Source organism: Phyllobates terribilis, unplaced genomic scaffold (genome assembly GCF_046119375.1).
Source record: "Phyllobates terribilis strain yellow unplaced genomic scaffold, ASM4611937v1 Scaffold_782__1_contigs__length_678473, whole genome shotgun sequence".
NCBI classification, from domain to species: domain Eukaryota; kingdom Metazoa; phylum Chordata; class Amphibia; order Anura; family Dendrobatidae; genus Phyllobates; species Phyllobates terribilis.
The window spans coordinates 122,910-147,912 of record NW_027363542.1 but is presented as its reverse complement, the minus strand read 5'-3'; the positions used below and the strand labels follow the sequence as shown (position 1 = coordinate 147,912).

Here is a 25,003-nt window from a genome sequence, read left to right as displayed (position 1 = left end):
GCAGCAGCAGCAGCAGCAGGAGAGGTATGTAATCAGGAGCCCTCCTGCTAAGGGTAGACAGCTGCTCGTTCCACCCCACCCCCCGCCTTAATTGGTTCTCCTCCCTTCCAACGGTGTTGAGGCGGGTGGGAACAGCAGGGGGTGAAGGTGCTGTGTTTAAAGAGGTGGAGTTATGCAGATCTAAAACGCGTGGATTGCAGCAGCAGCAAGCCGAAAAGTGCAGGCATGTAAGGGATCTAGAGGTTGACAACATGTCTTCTTAACGGGAGTCCAGGAGCTCATCTCCACAAATGGACTTTTCAGGATCCTTGGGTGGCTCCGTAGTTTGAAACCAATTCTGGTTATCGCTTCTCGGCCTTTTGGCTAAGATCAAGTGTAGTATCTGTTCTTATCAGTTTAATATCTGATACGTCCCCTATCTGGGGACCATATATTAAATGGATTTTTAGAACAGGGAGATGGAAAAAGAGCTTGCTCTGTCCACTCCACGCATTGACCTGGTATTGCAGTATCTCCAGGACCGGTGCACCCCTTCTTTAATGCAGTTTCTAAAATCAGAAAGAATTGAATTCAATGTTTTTTGTTCATTTTGCTTGTTTGTCGGATTTTGGGATGGACTCTTTGGCTTTGCTTTTCTTCTCCTCATTGGATTTTTCATGTTCAAAGTTGCAGAAGCCAGATTACAAGCTCATTTTGGTTCAACTTCAGCAACTGTGCATTGCATTGCCATGTAATGTGATGCAATGCTATCTTTCTAGCTCTCCCTTTTTACTTCCTTTTGGATAAACAGACATATTAGGCAAGAATTTTGGAGCTTTCACCTAAATAACTACAGGTGGTGAGATAAGCTGCACAATATAATTGACCTTTCAGTATATTGTTGCACACACACCATCTATTTAGCAAATGCCCTTGTTATCAACAGCAGCCTTTTAAACTCACCTGAGCTAACAGGTATGTGCGCTGGTTACTCTGCTGCGCTTAAAATTTCTTTTTTGGTTTGCTACAATGCCTTTTCTGAAACATTGTCTCCCTCTGCTGGAACACTGACTTCTTTCATTTAATGCCTGCAGACTATAAAAGAGAACCCAACCCAAAAAGTTTGGTTGATTAGTCTGTGGCATTCTGTTAAACTGTTGCTTATGGCGGTCTCTGTGAGCTTCTCAGCGACATTCAGCCAGCCAGGTATCCTGCCTGCAGTAGATGGAATGTGGCAATGGAACGCTGGCTGCGCGTGTCATAATAGGCTCTGAGCCTTTATATACCTGTGCACAGCAGCAGCCACCTTCAGTCTGCTGCTGGACAGCCAGCAGCAGCAGCAGCAGCAGGAGAGGTATGTAATCAGGAGCCCTCCTGCTAAGGGTAGACAGCTGCTCGTTCCACCCCACCCCCCGCCTTAATTGGTTCTCCTCCCTTCCAACGGTGTTGAGGCGGGTGGGAACAGCAGGGGGTGAAGGTGCTGTGTTTAAAGAGGTGGAGTTATGCAGATCTAAAACGCGTGGATTGCAGCAGCAGCAAGCCGAAAAGTGCAGGCATGTAAGGGATCTAGAGGTTGACAACATGTCTTCTTAACGGGAGTCCAGGAGCTCATCTCCACAAATGGACTTTTCAGGATCCTTGGGTGGCTCCGTAGTTTGAAACCAATTCTGGTTATCGCTTCTCGGCCTTTTGGCTAAGATCAAGTGTAGTATCTGTTCTTATCAGTTTAATATCTGATACGTCCCCTATCTGGGGACCATATATTAAATGGATTTTTAGAACAGGGAGATGGAAAAAGAGCTTGCTCTGTCCACTCCACGCATTGACCTGGTATTGCAGTATCTCCAGGACCGGTGCACCCCTTCTTTAATGCAGTTTCTAAAATCAGAAAGAATTGAATTCAATGTTTTTTGTTCATTTTGCTTGTTTGTCGGATTTTGGGATGGACTCTTTGGCTTTGCTTTTCTTCTCCTCATTGGATTTTTCATGTTCAAAGTTGCAGAAGCCAGATTACAAGCTCATTTTGGTTCAACTTCAGCAACTGTGCATTGCATTGCCATGTAATGTGATGCAATGCTATCTTTCTAGCTCTCCCTTTTTACTTCCTTTTGGATAAACAGACATATTAGGCAAGCATTTTGGAGCTTTCACCTAAATAACTACAGGTGGTGAGATAAGCTGCACAATATAATTGACCTTTCAGTATATTGTTGCACACACACCATCTATTTAGCAAATGCCCTTGTTATCAACAGCAGCCTTTTAAACTCACCTGAGCTAACAGGTATGTGCGCTGGTTACTCTGCTGCGCTTAAAATTTCTTTTTTGGTTTGCTACAATGCCTTTTCTGAAACGTTGTCTCCCTCTGCTGGAACACTGACTTCTTTCATTTAATGCCTGCAGACTATAAAAGAGAACCCAACCCAAAAAGTTTGGTTGATTAGTCTGTGGCATTCTGTTAAACTGTTGCTTATGGCGGTCTCTGTGAGCTTCTCAGCGACATTCAGCCAGCCAGGTATCCTGCCTGCAGTAGATGGAATGTGGCAATGGAACGCTGGCTGCGCGTGTCATAATAGGCTCCGAGCCTTTATATACCTGTGCACAGCAGCAGCCACCTTCAGTCTGCTGCTGGACAGCCAGCAGCAGCAGCAGCAGGAGAGGTATGTAATCAGGAGCCCTCCTGCTAAGGGTAGACAGCTGCTCGTTCCACCCCACCCCCCGCCTTAATTGATTCTCCTCCCTTCCAACGGTGTTGAGGCGGGTGGGAACAGCAGGGGGTGAAGGTGCTGTGTTTAAAGAGGTGGAGTTATGCAGATCTAAAACGCGTGGATTGCAGCAGCAGCAAGCCGAAAAGTGCAGGCATGTAAGGGATCTAGAGGTTGACAACATGTCTTCTTAACGGGAGTCCAGGAGCTCATCTCCACAAATGGACTTTTCAGGATCCTTGGGTGGCTCCGTAGTTTGAAACCAATTCTGGTTATCGCTTCTCGGCCTTTTGGCTAAGATCAAGTGTAGTATCTGTTCTTATCAGTTTAATATCTGATACGTCCCCTATCTGGGGACCATATATTAAATGGATTTTTAGAACAGGGAGATGGAAAAAGAGCTTGCTCTGTCCACTCCACGCATTGACCTGGTATTGCAGTATCTCCAGGACCGGTGCACCCCTTCTTTAATGCAGTTTCTAAAATCAGAAAGAATTGAATTCAATGTTTTTTGTTCATTTTGCTTGTTTGTCGGATTTTGGGATGGACTCTTTGGCTTTGCTTTTCTTCTCCTCATTGGATTTTTCATGTTCAAAGTTGCAGAAGCCAGATTACAAGCTCATTTTGGTTCAACTTCAGCAACTGTGCATTGCATTACCATGTAATGTGATGCAATGCTATCTTTCTAGCTCTCCCTTTTTACTTCCTTTTGGATAAACAGACATATTAGGCAAGCATTTTGGAGCTTTCACCTAAATAACTACAGGTGGTGAGATAAGCTGCACAATATAATTGACCTTTCAGTATATTGTTGCACACACACCATCTATTTAGCAAATGCCCTTGTTATCAACAGCAGCCTTTTAAACTCACCTGAGCTAACAGGTATGTGCGCTGGTTACTCTGCTGCGCTTAAAATTTCTTTTTTAGTTTGCTACAATGCCTTTTCTGAAACGTTGTCTCCCTCTGCTGGAACACTGACTTCTTTCATTTAATGCCTGCAGACTATAAAAGAGAACCCAACCCAAAAAGTTTGGTTGATTAGTCTGTGGCATTCTGTTAAACTGTTGCTTATGGCGGTCTCTGTGAGCTTCTCAGCGACATTCAGCCAGCCAGGTATCCTGCCTGCAGTAGATGGAATGTGGCAATGGAACGCTGGCTGCGCGTGTCATAATAGGCTCTGAGCCTTTATATACCTGTGCACAGCAGCAGCCACCTTCAGTCTGCTGCTGGACAGCCAGCAGCAGCAGCAGCAGGAGAGGTATGTAATCAGGAGCCCTCCTGCTAAGGGTAGACAGCTGCTCGTTCCACCCCACCCCCCGCCTTAATTGGTTCTCCTCCCTTCCAACGGTGTTGAGGCGGGTGGGAACAGCAGGGGGTGAAGGTGCTGTGTTTAAAGAGGTGGAGTTATGCAGATCTAAAACGCGTGGATTGCAGCAGCAGCAAGCCGAAAAGTGCAGGCATGTAAGGGATCTAGAGGTTGACAACATGTCTTCTTAACGGGAGTCCAGGAGCTCATCTCCACAAATGGACTTTTCAGGATCCTTGGGTGGCTCCGTAGTTTGAAACCAATTCTGGTTATCGCTTCTCGGCCTTTTGGCTAAGATCAAGTGTAGTATCTGTTCTTTTAAGAACACAAGAGCTACGATCTACACTTGACGAGAGCGATCGAACTCGGAAGGAGAAGAGCTTCGGAGCCCAGCTGACATCAGAGAACGAAGGCGGATATCGGTGGGAGGAAGAAGCTCTAAAGAATCCAGAAGAAGACGAAGACTCGGAGAAGAATCGCGCTGTCCTGTGGAATCTTCGAGGAAGAAAATCATCGAGACAAAGACCTTTCGGGGAATTTGTCCAGAACACGACGGGAGAAGAATCTGCATAGCTCCACCCATTCCGGGAAGAGTTCCAGATCCAGCTCCAAGAAGTAACTGCAGGAGGAAAGCCATGGCAAGCGCTGCGAGGAAGGCCGAAAAGAAGAGCCTGGAGCTGGGGACAGCCAGGAGGGCCCAGCCAGGAGCCGATTCTGACCCCAAGGACTCTGCCTCCACGACTGGCCAGCAGAAGGGACCCCAGAAGCCCCGCCACGAAGCTCCAGCCCTGGAGCCATGGATGCGGCAGACGGTGGCCCTGAAGCTGAAGGAAGTGGATGGGAGGGTGCCGGACATGTCCTCGGACGTGTTCTGCCAGAAGATGCTGCTGGATCGAGGCTTCTCCAGGTCGGACACCCTCAGCATCCAGACCTTCTTGACGGGGATCTTCTTCGTCACCTTCGCCACTGTGAACACCTGCAGGAGGTTCTGGGAAATGGTAAGCGCAAAAGGACCGGATAATTCTTTCTCTGCCTTTACAGGTAGCTTCCCTATCCAGAGGGATGAAAGGAGGATCACGGTCTCCATGCGCAACCCGCACACCCCAGGCAAAGACATCTGTACCTTCCTGAGACGCTTCTGTTTGGTTGTGAAGGAACCCTCTCACATCCTGAATGGACTCGGCTTCTGGACAGGTAAGTGGTCGGTGACCGTTAGACTTCACAGGGACCTGGCGTACTCAGACGGACTTCGGCACCTGCCCCCGACATTCTCCCTGGGCAACTCCTACGGCCTCATCTATTACCCGGACATGCCGCGGAACTGCAGGAGATGCGGCAAGAACGGCCACGAGATGAAGGACTGCAAGGAGGATGCCTGCAGGATTTGTCGAGTGACGGGACACAGCTCGAAGGACTGCCCGAAGAAGACGTCCTGCAACCTGTGTGGGCTGGCGGCTCATCTGTACAAGGATTGCCCCAGGCGTGAGAGATCCTGGGCATCGGTGGTTGCGACGACCCCAGCTACGGAGGACAAGGCCCCGACGACCAGGCCTGTGAAGGTCAAGGACGCGACGACCAAGGCCCCAGCGGCCAAGGCCGAGACGACCAAGGCCAAAGCGGTCAAGGAGTCGGTGGCCAAAGCCCCAGCGACGGTCCCAGCAGCTCCGAAGCAGAAGAAAAAGTCAAAGGAGGGTAAGAGTTCTGTCACCCCTCTCTCGATCCCTCCCCCTGCCACCCCCGTCCAATCCCCCCCCACCCCGGCCACCCCTGCTGAGGATTCCACTTCCTCTTCCTCCTTCCCCTACTCCTCAGCAGGTGTCCTTTCCCCTGCCCCGGCAGCCACTCTCCCTCCCCAGACCATGGTAGCGGTGGAATTAACCTTTCCTCCACCCGCCGCTATCTATTCCGAGGAGGATTTTCCCCTTCTTGTCTCCCCAGTTCCAACCCGGGGAAAGAGGAAGGTGGAGGACAGCCCTGCTACTGAATCCTCCAAAAAGAAGATTCTGGATTTCGTAGGCGAAAAGGAGGATACCCTCCCTGAGCCAGAAGAGATGGAGCACATGGTTGAGACCCTGGTGGCCGAGCCAGAAGAGGAGGAACTGGTGGTCGCCGAGATTGAGGCCGCGCTGCTTGACCAGATGGAGGAAGAGGGCCTGCTGGTGATCCCGTCACCAGCAGTCAACACCGACGAGGGACCACCCGACCGGAGTGGTAACTAAGGTGTATTGCCTGCGCTAACTTTTTCTTTTTTCCCTACATGATGGCTAATATTAACTTATTTTCCATTAATGTCAGGAGCATCAAGGACAAGTTCAGACGTCAGACTATTTATGCCTTCCTTACTTCCCAGTTGTGTGATGTTTATATGTTGCAGGAATGTTCCCTTCCCTCCTCTAGGTCCTTCAAACATCTGGCCAGGGAGTGGTCCCACGGTCCATCCTACTGGTCCGGTGGGGGTGACTGCAAGTCTGCGGGGGTCGCAATTCTGATCAGGGGGGGCGCATTCACGCTTGAGTCCGTCCAGGAGCTCATCTGCGGCAGGGCTCTTGTTGTAGATGGCAACTGGGCGGGAGAACCTGTCAGGTTCATCAACGTGTATGCGTCCCCACTGAAGAATGAGCGTTTGGAGCTTTTCCAGACCCTGCAGCTTCAGCTTGCCACCACCAGGACCTTAGTGATGGCCGGGGATTTCAACTGCCCCATCGAGGAGGACGGTCGTAGTTCTGGCACATCTGCCAAGTTGGACATCACGTCCAAGCTGCTCATCGAGATGGTAACCGAGGCCTCTCTTCAGGACGTGGTGGGCTCCATGGGGAGAGGCTCCACGAACTATTCGTGGAGCCGACCCGATGGCTCACTCCGCTCCAGGATTGACTTTGTGTTCACCTCTCGGGCAGTCAGGCAGAGTAGGCACTCGATGGTCTCCTGCTTCTTCTCCGACCACAGAGCCATTCACTTACAAGGTGTCCTCGGCGACGGTTTTCCGTCCGGCCCCGGCTCCTGGAAGCTGAATTGTGCTCTGCTGGCTCAGGATGAAGTCGTGGAGGAGCTGAGAGCAGCCTACGCAATGTGGCAGTCCTACAAGGGTAGCTTCCAAACAGTCTCTGATTGGTGGGAATATGTTAAACTTGAGTTTCGCTGTTTCTTTCAGGCCAAGGGTCGACAACAGGCGTGTGAGAAGAGGAGGGACTTCAGAGGGCTGCAGCGCGAGCTGCGGTCGCTGCAGGACCTTCTTCACTGCGGCTGGGACGTGAGGGAGGAGCTGGAGGAGACCAAGAAGAGCCTGAAAAGGCACTTTGAGGAGGAGTCCAAGCGAATCATCTTCCGTTCCAAAGTGGAGAATCTGGAGAAGGGTGAGAAATGTAACTCATTCTTTTTCAGGAAACTTCATGCCGGTCACACGCCCCTGAACGAGCTGCGAGACGAGAGCGGAAACATGCGACGTGGGAAGGAGGACGTGATGAGGGTCGTCAGCGACTTCTACAGCGAACTCTACTCCCACAAGACTACCGACCCCGACGCTGCTGATAAGTTCCTGTCAGGTATCACTAACCATCTTGATCCTGCAGGCACGGCAGCCTTGGACAAACCTCTGATGGTGGGCGAATTGCTCTCTGCCGCTAAATCCTTTAGGACCGGCAGGACCCCGGGCAGTGATGGTCTTCCAGCGGAGCTCTATGTAGCGCTGGGAGACCTCATCTGTCCGGACCTGTTGGACCTGTACGAGGAGATGGTGGTGGAGGGTAGAATGCCTCCATCTTTGAGGGAAGGAATGGTCACGATCCTGTACAAGCGGAAGGGAGAGAGGTGCGACCTGAGGAATTGGCGTCCCATCACTCTGCTCAACGTGGACTACAAGATCCTGGCCAAGACGATGGCGACACGACTTAAGACGGTCATCGGACGGATCATCCACCCGGACCAGACCTGCGGCATCCCTGGACGTCGCATCGCAGACAGCCTCGCTCTCATGCGGGACACGGTCGAGTACATCAAGGTCCGCCGCGCACACGCGGCCCTGGTCTCCTTGGATCAGGAGAAGGCCTTCGACCGGGTTTCCCACGAGTTCATGGGCCGAGCTCTGCACCGGTTAGGTTTGGGTAACATGTTTTGTTCGTATGTCCGTCTGATGTATTTTGATATCCACAGCTCGGTGTTGGTGAACGGCTGGAAGACTGACCCCTTCCCTGTCCTCTCTGGGGTCAGACAAGGCTGCCCTCTATCACCTCTTCTTTTTGTTTGTGTTATAGAACTCTTCACAGAGGCTATCCGGCAGAATGGAGAGATCAGAGGGATCACCGCACCGGGTCCGGGACGACACGAGGTCAAGTGCTCGCTCTACATGGACGACGTCACCGTCTTCTGCGCTGATCGTGGTTCAGTCGACGCCCTCGTCCAGATGTGTGAGAGGTTCGGCCGGGCTTCAGGGGCCAAAGTCAACTGCAGGAAGTCGGAAGCCATGCTCTTCGGGGATTGGCAGCCGGCCTCCTCCGCCCCCTTCCCCTTCAACATTCAACCGGATTTCCTCAAGGTGCTGGGAGTCTGGTTCGGGAAGGAAGGAGCGGCCCTCAAGTCCTGGCAAGAACGCTTGGCCAAGGTGAAGCAACGGATCGGACTCTGGAGCCTCAGACACCTCACTTGTGAGGGTAAGGCACTCGTCCTGCGTAATGAGGTCCTGCCCGTCTTGCAGTACACGGCGCAGGCCTGGCCCCCACACGTCACTGTGTGCAGGGCCATTACCAGGACAGTGTTTCACTTTGTCTGGGGATCCAAGATGGACAGAGTCAGGCGGGCCGTCATGTACAAGGAGCCTCGCAAGGGTGGGAAGGGCGTTCCAGATATCCCCACCCTCCTGCGATCCTCTTTTGTGTGTGATTGTGTCCGCCGGACTTTGCAAGTCAAGAATGGCTCCGCGGGCAGGTCCATGTCTCGCTTCTTCCTGCTTCCTCTTTGGAGGCGACTCGGCTGGGACAAGTGGGACAGCTCCTTCCCCTACAACTGGACGACGCCATGGTTCTACGGAGACGTCGTTCGATTTGTGGGGGAGCATCAACTGGAGGGACTCAAGCCCGACTTGTGGAAGCCCAAAACTATCCACAAGCTAATCAGAGCCAAGGATGACGTGGAGAACATCACAGGACTTCACCAGGACACGCTGGAGACTGTGTGGACAAATGTGTCGTCTGACAGGCTGACCAACGGGCACAAGGACTTGTCGTGGATGGCGATTCAGGGCGGACTGCCCGTCCGGTCATTCATGCATGCCCGGAACCTGTGCAAGACCCGGTACTGCCCAAGGTGCCCCTTCGTGGAGGAAACATCTTTGCACACTTTTTGGGACTGCGGATTTGCACAGCGCCTATTGACTGCACTTGAGGACGACCTGAGGAACTCTGTCCCCAGGGCGAGCCTATCGCACCATTCTGTGCTTTACGGACTCTTCCCTGGGGTTCATACCGTCGGAGCCATCCAGGAGGCTTGGCGCCTTATGAACTGCTTCAAGGATGCCGTTTGGGTCGCCAGGAACCGGCTCATCTTGAGGAGGGAGAGGATGTCCATCCAGGACTGCCGCAGGCTGATCCACAGCCTGCTCAGAGACTATTCCATCATGGACGGTCCGGAGGACGAGGACGAGGACTAAACCCCTCCTCCCCCTCTCCCCTTATGTGTCTTGTCTTTCAATAAAGCTTCGGGCCTGTGATTTTCCCCTCCCCATCCCCTTTTTCCCAATCCCCATCCCTTATCACGGTTCGTCGTACTGTATTGATTGACATGCTTTTTCTTTCAGATTGAGTGTTTTGTGTAGCATAGGGGTGTGATGTGTCTAGTTAGTGCGTCGTATCCTCATGCTATGTAAATATGATGTAGAATTCTGTGTGTACTGGGCTGCGGCACTGTACACTGTCTGTTAACTTATTTTTTGTGCTAATAAAAGATATATTCAATCAAAAAATCTGTTCTTATCAGTTTAATATCTGATACGTCCCCTATCTGGGGACCATATATTAAATGGATTTTTAGAACAGGGAGATGGAAAAAGAGCTTGCTCTGTCCACTCCACGCATTGACCTGGTATTGCAGTATCTCCAGGACCGGTGCACCCCTTCTTTAATGCAGTTTCTAAAATCAGAAAGAATTGAATTCAATGTTTTTTGTTCATTTTGCTTGTTTGTCGGATTTTGGGATGGACTCTTTGGCTTTGCTTTTCTTCTCCTCATTGGATTTTTCATGTTCAAAGTTGCAGAAGCCAGATTACAAGCTCATTTTGGTTCAACTTCAGCAACTGTGCATTGCATTGCCATGTAATGTGATGCAATGCTATCTTTCTAGCTCTCCCTTTTTACTTCCTTTTGGATAAACAGACATATTAGGCAAGCATTTTGGAGCTTTCACCTAAATAACTACAGGTGGTGAGATAAGCTGCACAATATAATTGACCTTTCAGTATATTGTTGCACACACACCATCTATTTAGCAAATGCCCTTGTTATCAACAGCAGCCTTTTAAACTCACCTGAGCTAACAGGTATGTGCGCTGGTTACTCTGCTGCGCTTAAAATTTCTTTTTTGGTTTGCTACAATGCCTTTTCTGAAACGTTGTCTCCCTCTGCTGGAACACTGACTTCTTTCATTTAATGCCTGCAGACTATAAAAGAGAACCCAACCCAAAAAGTTTGGTTGATTAGTCTGTGGCATTCTGTTAAACTGTTGCTTATGGCGGTCTCTGTGAGCTTCTCAGCGACATTCAGCCAGCCAGGTATCCTGCCTGCAGTAGATGGAATGTGGCAATGGAACGCTGGCTGCGCGTGTCATAATAGGCTCTGAGCCTTTATATACCTGTGCACAGCAGCAGCCACCTTCAGTCTGCTGCTGGACAGCCAGCAGCAGCAGCAGCAGGAGAGGTATGTAATCAGGAGCCCTCCTGCTAAGGGTAGACAGCTGCTCGTTCCACCCCACCCCCCGCCTTAATTGGTTCTCCTCCCTTCCAACGGTGTTGAGGCGGGTGGGAACAGCAGGGGGTGAAGGTGCTGTGTTTAAAGAGGTGGAGTTATGCAGATCTAAAACGCGTGGATTGCAGCAGCAGCAAGCCGAAAAGTGCAGGCATGTAAGGGATCTAGAGGTTGACAACATGTCTTCTTAACGGGAGTCCAGGAGCTCATCTCCACAAATGGACTTTTCAGGATCCTTGGGTGGCTCCGTAGTTTGAAACCAATTCTGGTTATCGCTTCTCGGCCTTTTGGCTAAGATCAAGTGTAGTATCTGTTCTTATCAGTTTAATATCTGATACGTCCCCTATCTGGGGACCATATATTAAATGGATTTTTAGAACAGGGAGATGGAAAAAGAGCTTGCTCTGTCCACTCCACGCATTGACCTGGTATTGCAGTATCTCCAGGACCGGTGCACCCCTTCTTTAATGCAGTTTCTAAAATCAGAAAGAATTGAATTCAATGTTTTTTGTTCATTTTGCTTGTTTGTCGGATTTTGGGATGGACTCTTTGGCTTTGCTTTTCTTCTCCTCATTGGATTTTTCATGTTCAAAGTTGCAGAAGCCAGATTACAAGCTCATTTTGGTTCAACTTCAGCAACTGTGCATTGCATTGCCATGTAATGTGATGCAATGCTATCTTTCTAGCTCTCCCCTTTTACTTCCTTTTGGATAAACAGACATATTAGGCAAGCATTTTGGAGCTTTCACCTAAATAACTACAGGTGGTGAGATAAGCTGCACAATATAATTGACCTTTCAGTATATTGTTGCACACACACCATCTATTTAGCAAATGCCCTTGTTATCAACAGCAGCCTTTTAAACTCACCTGAGCTAACAGGTATGTGCGCTGGTTACTCTGCTGCGCTTAAAATTTCTTTTTTGGTTTGCTACAATGCCTTTTCTGAAACGTTGTCTCCCTCTGCTGGAACACTGACTTCTTTCATTTAATGCCTGCAGACTATAAAAGAGAACCCAACCCAAAAAGTTTGGTTGATTAGTCTGTGGCATTCTGTTAAACTGTTGCTTATGGCGGTCTCTGTGAGCTTCTCAGCGAAATTCAGCCAGCCAGGTATCCTGCCTGCAGTAGATGGAATGTGGCAATGGAACGCTGGCTGCGCGTGTCATAATAGGCTCTGAGCCTTTATATACCTGTGCACAGCAGCAGCCACCTTCAGTCTGCTGCTGGACAGCCAGCAGCAGCAGCAGCAGGAGAGGTATGTAATCAGGAGCCCTCCTGCTAAGGGTAGACAGCTGCTCGTTCCACCCCACCCCCCGCCTTAATTGGTTCTCCTCCCTTCCAACGGTGTTGAGGCGGGTGGGAACAGCAGGGGTTGAAGGTGCTGTGTTTAAAGAAGTGGAGTTATGCAGATCTAAAACGCGTGGATTGCAGCAGCAGCAAGCCGAAAAGTGCAGGCATGTAAGGGATCTAGAGGTTGACAACATGTCTTCTTAACGGGAGTCCAGGAGCTCATCTCCACAAATGGACTTTTCAGGATCCTTGGGTGGCTCCGTAGTTTGAAACCAATTCTGGTTATCGCTTCTCGGCCTTTTGGCTAAGATCAAGTGTAGTATCTGTTCTTATCAGTTTAATATCTGATACGTCCCCTATCTGGGGACCATATATTAAATGGATTTTTAGAACAGGGAGATGGAAAAAGAGCTTGCTCTGTCCACTCCACGCATTGACCTGGTATTGCAGTATCTCCAGGACCGGTGCACCCCTTCTTTAATGCAGTTTCTAAAATCAGAAAGAATTGAATTCAATGTTTTTTGTTCATTTTGCTTGTTTGTCGGATTTTGGGATGGACTCTTTGGCTTTGCTTTTCTTCTCCTCATTGGATTTTTCATGTTCAAAGTTGCAGAAGCCAGATTACAAGCTCATTTTGGTTCAACTTCAGCAACTGTGCATTGCATTGCCATGTAATGTGATGCAATGCTATCTTTCTAGCTCTCCCTTTTTACTTCCTTTTGGATAAACAGACATATTAGGCAAGCATTTTGGAGCTTTCACCTAAATAACTACAGGTGGTGAGATAAGCTGCACAATATAATTGACCTTTCAGTATATTGTTGCACACACACCATCTATTTAGCAAATGCCCTTGTTATCAACAGCAGCCTTTTAAACTCACCTGAGCTAACAGGTATGTGCGCTGGTTACTCTGCTGCGCTTAAAATTTCTTTTTTGGTTTGCTACAATGCCTTTTCTGAAACGTTGTCTCCCTCTGCTGGAACACTGACTTCTTTCATTTAATGCCTGCAGACTATAAAAGAGAACCCAACCCAAAAAGTTTGGTTGATTAGTCTGTGGCATTCTGTTAAACTGTTGCTTATGGCGGTCTCTGTGAGCTTCTCAGCGACATTCAGCCAGCCAGGTATCCTGCCTGCAGTAGATGGAATGTGGCAATGGAACGCTGGCTGCGCGTGTCATAATAGGCTCTGAGCCTTTATCTACCTGTGCACAGCAGCAGCCACCTTCAGTCTGCTGCTGGACAGCCAGCAGCAGCAGCAGCAGGAGAGGTATGTAATCAGGAGCCCTCCTGCTAAGGGTAGACAGCTGCTCGTTCCACCCCACCCCCCGCCTTAATTGGTTCTCCTCCCTTCCAACGGTGTTGAGGCGGGTGGGAACAGCAGGGGGTGAAGGTGCTGTGTTTAAAGAGGTGGAGTTATGCAGATCTAAAACGCGTGGATTGCAGCAGCAGCAAGCCGAAAAGTGCAGGCATGTAAGGGATCTAGAGGTTGACAACATGTCTTCTTAATGGGAGTCCAGGAGCTCATCTCCACGAATGGACTTTTCAGGATCCTTGGGTGGCTCCGTAGTTTGAAACCAATTCTGGTTATCGCTTCTCGGCCTTTTGGCTAAGATCAAGTGTAGTATCTGTTCTTATCAGTTTAATATCTGATACGTCCCCTATCTGGGGACCATATATTAAATGGATTTTTAGAACAGGGAGATGGAAAAAGAGCTTGCTCTGTCCACTCCACGCATTGACCTGGTATTGCAGTATCTCCAGGACCGGTGCACCCCTTCTTTAATGCAGTTTCTAAAATCAGAAAGAATTGAATTCAATGTTTTTTGTTCATTTTGCTTGTTTGTCGGATTTTGGGATGGACTCTTTGGCTTTGCTTTTCTTCTCCTCATTGGATTTTTCATGTTCAAAGTTGCAGAAGCCAGATTACAAGCTCATTTTGGTTCAACTTCAGCAACTGTGCATTGCATTGCCATGTAATGTGATGCAATGCTATCTTTCTAGCTCTCCCTTTTTACTTCCTTTTGGATAAACAGACATATTAGGCAAGCATTTTGGAGCTTTCACCTAAATAACTACAGGTGGTGAGATAAGCTGCACAATATAATTGACCTTTCAGTATATTGTTGCACACACACCATCTATTTAGCAAATGCCCTTGTTATCAACAGCAGCCTTTTAAACTCACCTGAGCTAACAGGTATGTGCGCTGGTTACTCTGCTGCGCTTAAAATTTCTTTTTTTTTTTGCTACAATGCCTTTTCTGAAACGTTGTCTCCCTCTGCTGGAACACTGACTTCTTTCATTTAATGCCTGCAGACTATAAAAGAGAACCCAACCCAAAAAGTTTGGTTGATTAGTCTGTGGCATTCTGTTAAACTGTTGCTTATGGCGGTCTCTGTGAGCTTCTCAGCGACATTCAGCCAGCCAGGTATCCTGCCTGCAGTAAATGGAATGTGGCAATGGAACGCTGGCTGCGCGTGTCATAATAGGCTCTGAGCCTTTATATACCTGTGCACAGCAGCAGCCACCTTCAGTCTGCTGCTGGACAGCCAGCAGCAGCAGCAGCAGGAGAGGTATGTAATCAGGAGCCCTCCTGCTAAGGGTAGACAGCTGCTCGTTCCACCCCACCCCCCGCCTTAATTGGTTCTCCTCCCTTCCAACGGTGTTGAGGCGGGTGGGAACAGCAGGGGGTGAAGGTGCTGTGTTTAAAGAGGTGGAGTTATGCAGATCTAAAACGCGTGGATTGCAGCAGCAGCAAGCCGAAAAGTGCAGGCATGTAAGGGATCTAGAGGTTGACAACATGTCTTCTTAACGGGAGTCCAGGAGCTCATCTCCACAAATGGACTTTTCAGGATCCTTGGGTGGCTCCGTAGTTTGAAACCAATTCTGGTTATCGCTTCTCGGCCTTTTGGCTAAGATCAAGTGTAGTATCTGTTCTTATCAGTTTAATATCTGATACGTCCCCTATCTGGGGACCATATATTAAATGGATTTTTAGAACAGGGAGATGGAAAAAGAGCTTGCTCTGTCCACTCCACGCATTGACCTGGTATTGCAGTATCTCCAGGACCGGTGCACCCCTTCTTTAATGCAGTTTCTAAAATCAGAAAGAATTGAATTCAAAGTTTTTTGTTCATTTTGCTTGTTTGTCGGATTTTGGGATGGACTCTTTGGCTTTGCTTTTCTTCTCCTCATTGGATTTTTCATGTTCAAAGTTGCAGAAGCCAGATTACAAGCTCATTTTGGTTCAACTTCAGCAACTGTGCATTGCATTGCCATGTAATGTGATGCAATGCTATCTTTCTAGCTCTCCCTTTTTACTTCCTTTTGGATAAACAGACATATTAGGCAAGCATTTTGGAGCTTTCACCTAAATAACTACAGGTGGTGAGATAAGCTGCACAATATAATTGACCTTTCAGTATATTGTTGCACACACACCATCTATTTAGCAAATGCCCTTGTTATCAACAGCAGCCTTTTAAACTCACCTGAGCTAACAGGTATGTGCGCTGGTTACTCTGCTGCGCTTAAAATTTCTTTTTTGGTTTGCTACAATGCCTTTTCTGAAACGTTGTCTCCCTCTGCTGGAACACTGACTTCTTTCATTTAATGCCTGCAGACTATAAAAGAGAACCCAACCCAAAAAGTTTGGTTGATTAGTCTGTGGCATTCTGTTAAACTGTTGCTTATGGCGGTCTCTGTGAGCTTCTCAGCGACATTCAGCCAGCCAGGTATCCTGCCTGCAGTAGATGGAATGTGGCAATGGAACGCTGGCTGCGCGTGTCATAATAGGCTCTGAGCCTTTATATACCTGTGCACAGCAGCAGCCACCTTCAGTCTGCTGCTGGGCAGCCAGCAGCAGCAGCAGCAGGAGAGGTATGTAATCAGGAGCCCTCCTGCTAAGGGTAGACAGCTGCTCGTTCCACCCCACCCCCCGCCTTAATTGGTTCTCCTCCCTTCCAACGGTGTTGAGGCGGGTGGGAACAGTAGGGGGTGAAGGTGCTGTGTTTAAAGAGGTGGAGTTATGCAGATCTAAAACGCGTGGATTGCAGCAGCAGCAAGCCGAAAAGTGCAGGCATGTAAGGGATCTAGAGGTTGACAACATGTCTTCTTAACGGGAGTCCAGGAGCTCATCTCCACAAATGGACTTTTCAGGATCCTTGGGTGGCTCCGTAGTTTGAAACCAATTCTGGTTATCGCTTCTCGGCCTTTTGGCTAAGATCAAGTGTAGTATCTGTTCTTATCAGTTTAATATCTGATACGTCCCCTATCTGGGGACCATATATTAAATGGATTTTTAGAACAGGGAGATGGAAAAAGAGCTTGCTCTGTCCACTCCACGCATTGACCTGGTATTGCAGTATCTCCAGGACCGGTGCACCCCTTCTTTAATGCAGTTTCTAAAATCAGAAAGAATTGAATTCAATGTTTTTTGTTCATTTTGCTTGTTTGTCGGATTTTGGGATGGACTCTTTGGCTTTGCTTTTCTTCTCCTCATTGGATTTTTCATGTTCAAAGTTGCAGAAGCCAGATTACAAGCTCATTTTGGTTCAACTTCAGCAACTGTGCATTGCATTGCCATGTAATGTGATGCAATGCTATCTTTCTAGCTCTCCCTTTTTACTTCCTTTTGGATAAACAGACATATTAGGCAAGCATTTTGGAGCTTTCACCTAAATAACTACAGGTGGTGAGATAAGCTGCACAATATAATTGACCTTTCAGTATATTGTTGCACACACACCATCTATTTAGCAAATGCCCTTGTTATCAACAGCAGCCTTTTAAACTCACCTGAGCTAACAGGTATGTGCGCTGGTTACTCTGCTGCGCTTAAAATTTCTTTTTTGGTTTGCTACAATGCCTTTTCTGAAACGTTGTCTCCCTCTGCTGGAACACTGACTTCTTTCATTTAATGCCTGCAGACTATAAAAGAGAACCCAACCCAAAAAGTTTGGTTGATTAGTCTGTGGCATTCTGTTAAACTGTTGCTTATGGCGGTCTCTGTGAGCTTCTCAGCGACATTCAGCCAGCCAGGTATCCTGCCTGCAGTAGATGGAATGTGGCAATGGAACGCTGGCTGCGCGTGTCATAATAGGCTCTGAGCCTTTATATACCTGTGCACAGCAGCAGCCACCTTCAGTCTGCTGCTGGACAGCCAGCAGCAGCAGCAGCAGGAGAGGTATGTAATCAGGAGCCCTCCTGCTAAGGGTAGACAGCTGCTCGTTCCACCCCACCCCCCGCCTTAATTGGTTCTCCTCCCTTCCAACGGTGTTGAGGCGGGTGGGAACAGCAGGGGGTGAAGGTGCTGTGTTTAAAGAGGTGGAGTTATGCAGATCTAAAACGCGTGGATTGCAGCAGCAGCAAGCCGAAAAGTGCAGGCATGTAAGGGATCTAGAGGTTGACAACATGTCTTCTTAACGGGAGTCCAGGAGCTCATCTCCACAAATGGACTTTTCAGGATCCTTGGGTGGCTCCGTAGTTTGAAACCAATTCTGGTTATCGCTTCTCGGCCTTTTGGCTAAGATCGTATGACTGTACCTTGATTGGTGCGAGTCTCCTGGAGGAATCCGGACCCTTTTGTGGAGGATTTTCTGCTTTTTCCTGTGGTATTCCATACCGACAGAATCCAAGATGTCTTTTGTGAAGAACACCATCCGTTTGTCCGTGGATCCATCTGACCAGAACAAGAACAACGTGGTTTTCATTGTCCAAGACATCGTTGAAGGCAAAGCTGGAGCAAGACGTTCTGAGATCTTCAGTGTCAACGAATTTTCACGTCAAGGTAATTATGACGTTACCTTTATGGACCAGGATGTTTGCCTTAATGTCTTTGAATGGCTCCGTGGTCACTCTAGTGACCCCTGCTTGGAAGGAGTTAGATGGGAACCTTTGTTTGGTCTGCAAGAAAAGGAGGTGACTGTGACTGTCTATAACCCTTTTACAGACCCTGAGCTGCTGGAGTGCTTCCTCTCTCGCTACTGTGAATATGTGCGGAAGGGAGTGAAGCAAGTCAATTGTCTAGGAATCTTTAACTGCCAGTATAAATTCCGTGTGAAATTGAAAAGGGATCCTGACAGTGTGGGGGGCTTTAGACACCCTCCATCAAATTTTTCCGTTGCAGGCCATAGAGGTTTCCTCTTTTACCCAGGCCAGCCCATGTTTTGCCGTAGATGCTTTTCTTTCGGACATACCATGGTAACATGCCTTAAAGGGCAGTGTTGCCGAAATTGCAGAAAGGAGGGGCATATGGCCAACCAGTGTCCAGAGTCCAAGTCCTGTGATGTCTGTGGGAGTAGTGATCACATGTATAAGGACTGTCCTATGAGTGCACCTAGACGTTCTGATAAAGAACAGAAGGAGGAGGAGCTGGAGAGGAGGCAGATGGCAAGCGCACTGAAAGTGCTGGAAAGATTGGAGAGGGAGGAGAGAGAGGGAAGGAGGCGGGAAACTGGTAGAGCCTCTCCCTCTACGGCGCCAGAGGAGGTGTCCCTGAGACCATGTTCTTCTTCTGCTGAAGAAATGAGGAAGAAGCGGAGGGAAGAAAAGGAGTTCTGGAGGGAAGTGGCAAAGGTGGAGAAAAAGGCAGTGTCTGCGAGAATATCTAGGAAAGTGTTGGAAGCAGAGCTGCCTGAGATGATGACTTTTGGAGAGGCAATGGACGCAACAGGATGTGAAGTGCAAATCTCGGAACCCGACAGTCCTGAACACCCTTCGGGTCCTGAAAACATTGAAGATTTTTCTTCGGAGGATGATAGGGGTGCAAAGAAGAGTCGTAGGGAGGATGGTGGGGGCAGTGATGATGCAGATTTTAGTGAGCCTCAGAGGAAGATCAGAACTGCCAGAATGAGGAGTGTGGCTGGTGAAGCCAGCGGGTCGGAAACCAGCTGTTCTGTTCTGATGGCGGAGGAGGATAGTGGTGGTGCTGGATAGTGTCACCATATAATATTGTAAATGTTTTTTCTTTTTGTCCTCTTGTGAGCTTTGGTTTAGGCCAAAGGCTATTTCTTTGTGTAATTGGTGAAGGAGTAGAAGTATTATGGGATTTACCATAGTGTCCCAAAACGTAAGAGTGTTTAAAAGTAAAGTAAGAAGAGCTGCTATTTTTGAGTTTTTAGCTATGCAAAATGCATCTATTTTTTGTTTACAAGAATGTGGGGTAGTGGATGGTGTGAAAGGGGATGAATGGTCTTATGGAGCGTCTGTGTGGTCGGGGAGTGCATGTAATAAGAATGATGGTGTGGGTATTTTGGTTAAAGGAAGGGAGGTTGTTTTGAGTGATTATTTGGTTATTGAGGTGGGGAGATGTATCCTTGCTAATTTTGTATACAAGAATGTAAAGTTTTGTGTTATTAATGTTTATGCGCCAGTTGAAAAAAATGAGCGCAAAAATTTATTTGAAAAAATTAAGCTTTTTGTTCCAGGAAGAATACCTGTGGTAATTGTGGGTGATATGAACTGTGATGTGGGGAGAGTGAATGTGGATGTGTCTGGGAAAGCATTATTGGAGTTAGTGAATGATTTTGGGTTGTGTGATATGCAGCGCGTGTGTAACATGAATCCTTTGTTGAACACTTTCTTTTCTGAGAGTGGTAGGGTACAATCCAGATTGGATTATTGTTTTATTTCTAAAAATATGGTTTCTGTTAATTATAGGCAGGAAAACGTTCTTTTTTCAGATCATGTGTGTATGTTGTGTGAGTTGGATATAAAAGTTGATGGAGTGTTTGGGAGAGGATTGTGGAAGTTAAATGTTAAACTGTTAGAGAATGAAGATGTGAGAAAGGAGTATGAAAGGCGGTATGAAGAATGGTGTAAGCATAAAAATGAGTTTGGGAATGTTTGTGAGTGGTGGGACTGGGTGAAGAAACAAACAAAAATGTTCTTTAAAAATTTAGGATACAAGTATGCAGCAATTAAAAGAGAGAGTTTTGTTAAACTGAACGCGCGGTTGAGCGTTTTGTATAAGTTAAGGGAAGGAGGAGTTGAGGTGGAGGAGGATATTTTAGAGGTAAAAAAGGAGATTAGTGAGTTTTTGTTGGAGAGAGGGAGAAGCATAGTGTTTAGGGCAAAGATTGATAAGATGGAGCAGGATGAGAAATGTTCTCGGTTTTTCTTTAAAAAAGTTTTTGGAAAGAAACAGAGTATGAGCGTGGTGTATGGAGCAGATGGAAGTGAGGTGAGTGGAGAGGATATGTGTGAAGAGGTGGCTAAGTTTTATGAGGATCTGTATGCAGTGAAACAGAGGGATGAATGTTTGGAGAATGATGTTTTGAGTGTGTTAGAGAGTAAGTTGAGTGAAGCAGAAAGAGAGAGAGTGATGGGTGAGGTGACTGGTGATGAGGTATGGAAGGTTATGTGTAGTATGGCTTTGAATAAGACGCCGGGGGAGGATGGCCTCCCAGTAGAATTTTATCGTGTGATGTGGGGTGTGATTGGTAAGGACTTTGTGGATGTATGTAAGTATATGTGGGGAAACATGGAGGTGACTGAGAGTATGCGTGCAGGTATGGTTGTGTTAATTCCTAAGAAAGGGGATTTGAAAAGTCTGAGGAATTGGAGGCCAATAACGTTACTTAATTGTGATTATAAAATCTATGCAAAACTTATGGCTAATAGGATGCGTGATGTGATAGAGAGTGTGATTGGGGATGAGCAGTGTTGTGCGGTACCTGGGAGGCGGATTCATGAGTGTGTGTGTATGTTAAGAGATTGTCTATGGGATTGCATGGGTCGTAAGAAGAGTGTATTTTTGTTAAGTTTGGATTTTGAAAAGGCTTATGATAGGTTGTCGCATGGTTTTTTGTTCAGAGTGTTGTTAAAAATGGGTTTTCCGGCTGATTTTGTTGGGCGAGTGAGAAGTTTGTATGCGGGTGTTTATAGCTGTGTTTTAATGAATGGGTATGTGGGTAGGAAAGTGAATGTGTTTTCGGGTGTGCGACAGGGGTGTCCTTTGTCCCCTGTAGCATTTATTTGTGCAATTGAGCCATTGTTGTGTATGCTGAGGAAAGATAAGGTAATTCGTGGTGTGCAAGTGCCGGGAGGTGGAGGAAAAGAATGGAAGGTGAGTGGTTATATGGATGACGTGTGTGTATTATGTGATTCTGAATGTTCGGTGAGGCGGGTGAAGTTGTTAGTGTCTATTTTTTGTGGTGCATCTGCGTTTAAAGTGAATTGGGAAAAGAGTGAGTGTAAGGGTTTTGGAGGCGGAAGTTTAAGTAGGGATGTAGGTGTGAATGTAGTGAATGGACCTATTAAAGTTTTGGGTGTGAAGTTTTCAGAGAGTTTGGATGGGAAAGAAAGTTGGGATGATGCGAAAGGAAAAGTTGAGCAGAAGTTGAATTTTTGGAAATTGAGGAGTTTATCCTTTTTTGGGAAGATTTTAATTGTTAAGAGTGTGGTGTTGCCAATATTTTTATATATTGCGGTAGTATTTCCACCAGGATATATGTGTATGAGAAGCTTGAATAGAATTTTATTTGTTTTTTTGTGGAACTCGAAAATGGAGAGAGCTAGGAGAGAAATTTTGGTTAAAAGAGTGGAAAAAGGTGGTTTGGGTTTTCCGAATTTGGACGTGTTTTTTGGTGTGAATATCGTTGTGTTTGTTTTGAAAGTGATTAGGGCGGATGGAAAGTTTTCATCTATGTGTAGGTATTTATTTGGAGCGTATTTGTTTCGTTTAAAGTGGCAAGAAAGGGATTTGCGATGTCCGATTGCTTTTGAGGTGCCTGTATGGTATGTGTGGGTTTATAAGTTTTTGGTGAGGTATGAACTGTGTGATGCAGATGTGAGATTGCTGGAGAATAAGAAGGCTGTGTATAGGATGATTGAATGTAGAGAGGTAGAATGTGGAATAAATATGGTTAGGGGTGGTGATGTGCAGAAGGTTTGGAAGAAAGTGCGGATGAGTGGTATGACCAACAAACAGAGTGAAGTTGTGTGGCAGTCTTTACATGGAGTATTACCTGTGAGAGAGTTTCAGAGGAATAGAGGTTTGGTGAGGAGTGAAATGTGTCCAAGAAATGGCTGTGGTGGAAGGGAAAGTGTGTTGCATGTTTTTTGGAATTGCCAGTATGCTAGAGATGTGATTGGGAGAATGGGGCCTTTGTGTAAAGAATTGTGTGGTGTGAATTTGTTGTCTTTTGAGTTGTTTATGTTTGGTTTGGGAATATGTGATGGGACGAAGGAAAGAGTCTTGTGGTTGATGCTTGCATGTATAAAGGAAGTGTTATGGGATGTGAGGAATGTGTATGTGTTTAAAAGGAAGGAAATTGCTGTAAAGGATAGTGTGAAGGTGATTTTGGGGAAGATGTATGTGTGTTTCCTATGGGACAAAAAGAGGAGAGGGGAAGTGGATGCGGAGGGAATATGGAAAGTTAAAAAGTGGAGATATATTGTTAGTACCTCTTGATTTTTTTTATTGTTGTTTTGAAATATGAAATAAATATTTCCGATGATGATGGGGACAGCAAATTGCGTATTGGATTTGACGCAGCTGTTTTGATGGAATTTTCCTTTGTCTGGTTTCCATAGACTGTGGAATTTCCTCGTCTGAGGAGAAAAAAAAAAAAAAAAAAAAAAAAAAAAAAATCTGTTCTTATCAGTTTAATATCTGATACGTCCCCTATCTGGGGACCATATATTAAATGGATTTTTAGAACAGGGAGATGGAAAAAGAGCTTGCTCTGTCCACTCCACGCATTGACCTGGTATTGCAGTATCTCCAGGACCGGTGCACCCCTTCTTTAATGCAGTTTCTAAAATCAGAAAGAATTGAATTCAATGTTTTTTGTTCATTTTGCTTGTTTGTCGGATTTTGGGATGGACTCTTTGGCTTTGCTTTTCTTCTCCTCATTGGATTTTTCATGTTCAAAGTTGCAGAAGCCAGATTACAAGCTCATTTTGGTTCAACTTCAGCAACTGTGCATTGCATTGCCATGTAATGTGATGCAATGCTATCTTTCTAGCTCTCCCTTTTTACTTCCTTTTGGATAAACAGACATATTAGGCAAGCATTTTGGAGCTTTCACCTAAATAACTACAGGTGGTGAGATAAGCTGCACAATATAATTGACCTTTCAGTATATTGTTGCACACACACCATCTATTTAGCAAATGCCCTTGTTATCAACAGCAGCCTTTTAAACTCACCTGAGCTAACAGGTATGTGCGCTGGTTACTCTGCTGCGCTTAAAATTTCTTTTTTGGTTTGCTACAATGCCTTTTCTGAAACGTTGTCTCCCTCTGCTGGAACACTGACTTCTTTCATTTAATGCCTGCAGACTATAAAAGAGAACCCAACCCAAAAAGTTTGGTTGATTAGTCTGTGGCATTCTGTTAAACTGTTGCTTATGGCGGTCTCTGTGAGCTTCTCAGCGACATTCAGCCAGCCAGGTATCCTGCCTGCAGTAGATGGAATGTGGCAATGGAACGCTGGCTGCGCGTGTCATAATAGGCTCTGAGCCTTTATATACCTGTGCACAGCAGCAGCCACCTTCAGTCTGCTGCTGGACAGCCAGCAGCAGCAGCAGCAGGAGAGGTATGTAATCAGGAGCCCTCCTGCTAAGGGTAGACAGCTGCTCGTTCCACCCCACCCCCCGCCTTAATTGGTTCTCCTCCCTTCCAACGGTGTTGAGGCGGGTGGGAACAGCAGGGGGTGAAGGTGCTGTGTTTAAAGAGGTGGAGTTATGCAGATCTAAAACGCGTGGATTGCAGCAGCAGCAAGCCGAAAAGTGCAGGCATGTAAGGGATCTAGAGGTTGACAACATGTCTTCTTAACGGGAGTCCAGGAGCTCATCTCCACAAATGGACTTTTCAGGATCCTTGGGTGGCTCCGTAGTTTGAAACCAATTCTGGTTATCGCTTCTCGGCCTTTTGGCTAAGATCAAGTGTAGTATCTGTTCTTATCAGTTTAATATCTGATACGTCCCCTATCTGGGGACCATATATTAAATGGATTTTTAGAACAGGGAGATGGAAAAAGAGCTTGCTCTGTCCACTCCACGCATTGACCTGGTATTGCAGTATCTCCAGGACCGGTGCACCCCTTCTTTAATGCAGTTTCTAAAATCAGAAAGAATTGAATTCAATGTTTTTTGTTCATTTTGCTTGTTTGTCGGATTTTGGGATGGACTCTTTGGCTTTGCTTTTCTTCTCCTCATTGGATTTTTCATGTTCAAAGTTGCAGAAGCCAGATTACAAGCTCATTTTGGTTCAACTTCAGCAACTGTGCATTGCATTGCCATGTAATGTGATGCAATGCTATCTTTCTAGCTCTCCCTTTTTACTTCCTTTTGGATAAACAGACATATTAGGCAAGCATTTTGGAGCTTTCACCTAAATAACTACAGGTGGTGAGATAAGCTGCACAATATAATTGACCTTTCAGTATATTGTTGCACACACACCATCTATTTAGCAAATGCCCTTGTTATCAACAGCAGCCTTTTAAACTCACCTGAGCTAACAGGTATGTGCGCTGGTTACTCTGCTGCGCTTAAAATTTCTTTTTTGGTTTGCTACAATGCCTTTTCTGAAACGTTGTCTCCCTCTGCTGGAACACTGACTTCTTTCATTTAATGCCTGCAGACTATAAAAGAGAACCCAACCCAAAAAGTTTGGTTGATTAGTCTGTGGCATTCTGTTAAACTGTTGCTTATGGCGGTCTCTGTGAGCTTCTCAGCGACATTCAGCCAGCCAGGTATCCTGCCTGCAGTAGATGGAATGTGGCAATGGAACGCTGGCTGCGCGTGTCATAATA

General features: G+C 46.8%; 10 non-coding genes and 2 pseudogenes across 10 annotated transcripts; all 12 read left to right on the top strand.

Annotated features, from left to right (window-relative positions):
• Positions 1-343: 343 nt before the first annotated feature.
• Positions 344-534, top strand: LOC141240111 (U2 spliceosomal RNA). The gene has a single exon (XR_012305413.1). It is a non-coding gene; the product is annotated as a U2 spliceosomal RNA (small nuclear RNA).
• A 1,118-nt stretch (positions 535-1,652) lies between these two features.
• On the top strand, positions 1,653-1,843 carry LOC141240110 (U2 spliceosomal RNA). Its single transcript, XR_012305412.1, has one exon. It is a non-coding gene; the product is annotated as a U2 spliceosomal RNA (small nuclear RNA).
• Positions 1,844-2,958: 1,115 nt separating this feature from the next.
• Positions 2,959-3,149, top strand: LOC141240109 (U2 spliceosomal RNA). Its single transcript, XR_012305411.1, has one exon. It is a non-coding gene; the product is annotated as a U2 spliceosomal RNA (small nuclear RNA).
• A 1,115-nt stretch (positions 3,150-4,264) lies between these two features.
• On the top strand, positions 4,265-4,342 carry LOC141240066 (U2 spliceosomal RNA; annotated as a pseudogene).
• Positions 4,343-9,906: 5,564 nt separating this feature from the next.
• Positions 9,907-10,099, top strand: LOC141240047 (U2 spliceosomal RNA). The gene has a single exon (XR_012305366.1). It is a non-coding gene; the product is annotated as a U2 spliceosomal RNA (small nuclear RNA).
• Positions 10,100-11,214: 1,115 nt separating this feature from the next.
• Positions 11,215-11,405, top strand: LOC141240108 (U2 spliceosomal RNA). The gene has a single exon (XR_012305410.1). It is a non-coding gene; the product is annotated as a U2 spliceosomal RNA (small nuclear RNA).
• A 1,115-nt stretch (positions 11,406-12,520) lies between these two features.
• On the top strand, positions 12,521-12,711 carry LOC141240107 (U2 spliceosomal RNA). Its single transcript, XR_012305409.1, has one exon. It is a non-coding gene; the product is annotated as a U2 spliceosomal RNA (small nuclear RNA).
• A 1,115-nt stretch (positions 12,712-13,826) lies between these two features.
• On the top strand, positions 13,827-14,017 carry LOC141240106 (U2 spliceosomal RNA). Its single transcript, XR_012305408.1, has one exon. It is a non-coding gene; the product is annotated as a U2 spliceosomal RNA (small nuclear RNA).
• Positions 14,018-15,132: 1,115 nt separating this feature from the next.
• On the top strand, positions 15,133-15,323 carry LOC141240105 (U2 spliceosomal RNA). Its single transcript, XR_012305407.1, has one exon. It is a non-coding gene; the product is annotated as a U2 spliceosomal RNA (small nuclear RNA).
• A 1,115-nt stretch (positions 15,324-16,438) lies between these two features.
• LOC141240104 (U2 spliceosomal RNA) lies at positions 16,439-16,629 on the top strand. Its single transcript, XR_012305406.1, has one exon. It is a non-coding gene; the product is annotated as a U2 spliceosomal RNA (small nuclear RNA).
• Positions 16,630-22,784: 6,155 nt separating this feature from the next.
• Positions 22,785-22,986, top strand: LOC141240060 (U2 spliceosomal RNA; annotated as a pseudogene).
• Positions 22,987-24,101: 1,115 nt separating this feature from the next.
• On the top strand, positions 24,102-24,292 carry LOC141240103 (U2 spliceosomal RNA). The gene has a single exon (XR_012305405.1). It is a non-coding gene; the product is annotated as a U2 spliceosomal RNA (small nuclear RNA).
• The last annotated feature ends 711 nt before the right edge of the window (positions 24,293-25,003 follow it).